Source organism: Chiloscyllium plagiosum, chromosome 12, assembly GCF_004010195.1.
Source record: "Chiloscyllium plagiosum isolate BGI_BamShark_2017 chromosome 12, ASM401019v2, whole genome shotgun sequence".
NCBI lineage: Eukaryota > Metazoa > Chordata > Chondrichthyes > Orectolobiformes > Hemiscylliidae > Chiloscyllium > Chiloscyllium plagiosum.
In genome coordinates this window covers 47,343,958-47,348,912 of record NC_057721.1, presented here as the reverse complement: position 1 = coordinate 47,348,912, position 4,955 = coordinate 47,343,958, and the positions used below count along the sequence as shown (strand labels likewise).

Sequence of the window (4,955 nt, the reverse complement as noted above, 5' to 3'; positions counted from 1 at the left end):
TATCAAAAATGCCACTCCCCCTCCTCTCTTGCCTCACGTTCTATCCTTTCTGTAGCATTTGTATCCTGGAACATTAAGCTGCCAGTCCTGTCCATCCCTGAGCCATGTTTCTGTAATTGCTCTGATATTCCAGTCCCATGTTCCTAACCATGCCCCGAGTTCACCTGCCTTCCCTGTTTGGCCCCTTGCATTGAAATAAATGCAGTTTAATTTATTAGTCCTACTTTGTCCCTGCCTGCCTTGACTGTTTGACTCGCTTCTGTTCTCAACTGTACCAGTCTCAGATTGTAACATTCTGGTTAACAGCCGACTGCGCTAACTGATTGCACCACTGAGACTCCTATTTCCTCAGGACCTTTCTCAGCAATGACTGCTTTGAGGCTGTTACTAAGAGCACTTGTATGAACTTTTACCTCTGTGTGAACTTACTTCTGGCTTATGCTCTTTTTTTGAATTGTAAAATTCAAGTCTGCAAAAGCCTTATCAAGTACAGTATCTCCTAGGTAGTTAGCTGGTCATTTGGTCAAAATAACAACTTTTAGAACTTTTAACAACTTTGCAAATGCCATTTTAAGCTCATCATTTAAAATGATTTGCAGCTGTTTCCAAAACAAAACAAATCAGATCTTTGGAGGACTGAAAACGAAATTCCATTTTCCCTTCACCTTAGTACATAAGTTCCAAATATAACGTCAATATATTATGAACCTTCATCGCACAAACAACTAATGGCTAGTTGGCAAATTAAACTGACTTGTGGGTTCCGAGCAGTTAAGTGGAAAACTTCAGTCAGCCACATGATAAAAAGACTATTAGCTGGTTTAATTGCCACCCAAAAGATGGATTTTTATCACCCCTCTGCCATTATTTCTCGTCTGGCATGGGGAGGGTTGGAGGTCAGGAGTGCTGTTTTGCGCCCACTCATTTTCATTCCTGATCTGATGGGGCATAAAACATAAGCTTTATGTATCATATTCTGTCTAATTAGGATAATGTCCATTATCACTACTCTCTGTTCCTTATTGCTTGGCTAATTTTCTAACCAGGTTAAAATTCGGCCTCCAATTCTAAGAGCTAGAATATTAGCTGGGAGTCTGTTATGAGCAATTTTATAAAATCCAGATTAATAATATCCCCAGATACTGCCCTTTCCATTATCTTATCCACCTCTTCAAAACATTCAGTTGTATTTGTTAGACAAAATGTAGCCTTTACAGAACTATATTGCTCCCACTCTCTAAACAGCTGAAAGTTTTCAAGTTCCCCACTCATCAAATCCATAGCTATAGACAGATTTTCCCTTCTTATCTTCCTTAAGTAGCAGAACGACATACACAATTTCCAATCTAAAACAACAGATCTTGAACTGAGAGAACTTTAGGACAATACAATTGGGACATTTGCAATATTCTTGCTCATCCCCTTTACATCCCTTGGATACAAAGCATCTAGTGATGGCAATTTGTCCTGCATTTTTATTTTGTTTGATGACTCATTGACCCTGAAGAAATATTAGTTTCCTTAGGATGTCAGGCTTGCTGACCTCTTCCTCTACTGTAAATACTGTCACAACACGCCGGCTATTTCCCCATTCTTTGGCCATAAGACTAAGATATAGAAGCAGAATTAGGCCATTCAACCCATCGAGTCTGCTGTGGTATCTGATCATGGCTGATATGTTTTTCAACCTTATTCTCCTGCCTTCTCTCCATAATCCTGGATCCCCTAGCCAATCAAGAACCTATTTATCTCTGTTTTAAATATACTCACTGACTTGGCCCACAGGGTCTTCTGCAGTAATGAGTTCCACAGATCAGCCACCATCTAACTGGCGAAATACCTCATCATCTCAGTTTTAAAGGTTTGTCCCTTCACTCTGAGTCTGTGCCTCATGGTCCTAGTTTCTCCTACTGGCGGAAACATCTTCTTCACATCCACTCTGTCCAAGCCTCTCAGTGTTCTGTAAGTTTCGATCAAATCACCCCCCTTTCCCCTCATCCTTCTACACTGCATTGAGTAAAGACCCGGAGTTGTCAACTGCTCCTCATGCGATCCCTGGGATCATTCTTGCAAATCTCCTCTGAACCCCTCCAATATCTTTCCTTGGATACAGAGCTCAAAACTGCCCTGAATATTCTAATTGCGGTGTGACCAGAGCCTTATACAGCTCAGTAGTACATTTCTGCTCTTGCATTCTTGCCCTCTTGAAATGAGTGTCAATATTCTATTGGCCTCCTAACTGCTAAATGAATCTGTGTGTTAACCCTAAAAGAATTCTGAACTAAGTTGTGACCAAAGTTTAGAGTGATCGGTTCAGATGTTGCTTCATCCTCCATTATGTGTTGGAGAGCCTTCAGCTGGCCCTCTGACTCGATCATTCTGAACCGATTTATGACTGAGTGTATTCACTGCAGTAAAAGTCACTCCGGACAGTTCTACTATTCACAAAACTCTACAATATACAGTCCAGCCAAGAATATTCAGATTTATTTTGTTTGCATCTATGCCTTAGTTGTTAATTCCAGACATTTTCACTTTATATTTGTTACACTTTTCCCATCTGTGTGATTATTCTGTACGTGAGTATATATTGTTTAGTCTTCAGAAGGTAAAAATATGAATGTATATCCAATTAAAATACTGTGCATGTTAGATAAAAAGGGAAAATGATTAAAGCTGATTTTGCATGGGATCTTAAAACAATTGGTGGATGAAGAGTAAAGGATTCTCAAGCACAAAAATGTCTGAAACATTGAAAAGTAAAGTTGAATTAAATAGAATCAGAAGAATAGAACTAGTTGAGACAATCTTAAGCACAAAGATCTCTTTCGGTTATAGACAATAAAAGGTGGATAACATAACTTACCTTATTCACACTAATTCCAAAAAAGCTTCACCTCAATGATAAATAAAGGCACACAGACCACTGGTTTAAAGTCCTGGGTAGCTGATCCACTTTGCGCTTCTACCTTTGTTTCCGAAAATATATGGGTCAAGAAATCAGTGTGATGTTGAGCAGATGGATTGGTTAGAATGAAGAATTCAACATTCAAGGAGCACCACATAAACTACAAGTTGTAAAAGTAACGCTAAACATACAGTTTAGCTATGATTTCAAACAAATGTCTTTCATGCACTAAGCCAGACTATGAGTCAGTGTGGAAAATTGCCACACTGTATTTCAATTTTTCTGAAAGAGGCAGGGAGTAATCTACGTCAAATATTTCCACATTGCATTGTATTTCCTTCTGCTGCCAGATAAATTATGAAGCAACTCAACAAACTGGAATGTGTGGCTCTTTTTTGTACTTTAATAGTCAAAAGTGGTTCATCTGCCTCTAGACACTATGACAAGGAACACATTGACCCACATCAAGTAAGACTTGAAATGTATTTTTATAGAACTGTATTTCCCTGTTTTTGAGGACTGCAAAACATTTTGGTTAAATACTAACAGACGTGTTTCCTTCATTGAGGCATGACATAAAATCACTTACTTCAATACTTAAAGTAACAAGTACCACCATTACCAACCACGAACAAATCTTGAATGCACTATTCATTTGAAGTCATTAAATGTTAGTGTTATATTCTGAATATGTTTTTAACTAGTCTAGCAATTTTTAATTGAATTCCGAGCAATCTTCAAATTTTCTCAACAGCATGGCAAGAAAAATGCAAAGGAGGATTTGAGCAAATCTACATTCTTACTTAAGATGTAGATGTTGACCTCTTATTATGTAAGTTGCTTAGCTGACACAAGACAGAGGTCATTTTCAGCATTGACCATTTCAACAAGGAGAAGCCCATATCCTACTGTACTTCAAACATGAATTCTTTCAGACAGCACTTGCATCTTTGAAACCTTTAAGAAGGATCTGATTCACTGTGAAAGACACCCTCCTGAGTGAAACAGAATTATATAATCCAGATTAGCACTTAACTTGGTTCACCCCTTGCTGAACTAATATCAGAGCAACAAAGAAATCCACGGAGTTCATTCATCACCAAAATGTTTTGCATTAAAATTCCTAAAATATGTTTAGAGAACATTGTTAAAGTTGACTTTTATTCTTCTGGAATGTGAATTACATGATGTGTTGTCACCTGACTATGAACTGCTCATTATTTAGGTCTGTTTAAATTTGACTTCTCAGTAAACTTGATTTGCTGTTTTTAGCCCTTAAGTGTCTGATCATATGATTCCGAGAGCCTTGGGACATTTTCCCCTGTTAAAATTTGCCAAGCAGATAGAAGCTGTTTAAAATACAAAGATACAGTTCCTGATAATGCAAACTTTGTTGGTGATACTGAAAATATATAAACTGATCATGACAAATCTGTAACAATCTCCTCAGCCCAGCACAGAGGAGAGAGTGACCCCAGCATGGAGGAGCATGGCAAGTCAGCCAGAACACTAATTATTGAATTTCTCTAAAAATCCCGCTTTCAAATGAATGAATGAATGAATGATTTATTGATACATGTATTTTATACTGAAATACAATAAAATACAGTGAAAAGCTGTCATTTTTCACCATAATCCAGCACCATTTTTATAGTTTAAGAATAAGAGAGAATGAAAAGATAAAGTTTAAAAAGAAGTCCATCTATGTATGAGTTCTGAGCCAGTTCAGAACCACCACTGCCTTGCCAGACCCAACTAACACTGAAGTTGCCAAACCTCAGGTGGCATCTTTTGCCTTTGGGCCCATTCATCTTCACCATCCACGCTGGGCACACCAGCATCAGAGACTATCGCTGCAGTCAATGTTGCCACCGATTCTTTGCAGCCAGCATCGGACCCAAGTCAACCATGCAGTTGCCAAACCTCAGTTGCCAGATTTTGCCACGAGGCCTACCTTGCTGACACCACTTCAGGGCTCATGCTCCTCCCCACTAGGCTTGCTCCACCTGTCACTAAACACCCCCCCCACCCCGCCAAACTCTGCTAG

At 38.8% G+C, this 4,955-nt stretch overlaps 1 protein-coding gene across 4 annotated transcripts in view; it reads right to left on the bottom strand.

The window, feature by feature from the left end:
* The window catches only part of casr (calcium-sensing receptor), a 97,270-nt gene that overhangs the window by 68,358 nt on the left and 23,957 nt on the right, over positions 1 to 4,955 (bottom strand). Inside the window, exon 2 of one of the 4 annotated variants that reach the window (XM_043700977.1) lies at positions 2,867 to 2,969. The exons of 2 other annotated variants lie outside the window; for them this stretch is intronic. The gene's annotated coding sequence lies outside the window, so the exon portion shown is untranslated. Of the gene's footprint in view, positions 1 to 2,866; positions 3,136 to 4,955 lie in introns of those variants that run through there. One more of the 4 variants, XM_043700976.1, reaches the window with a different exon arrangement.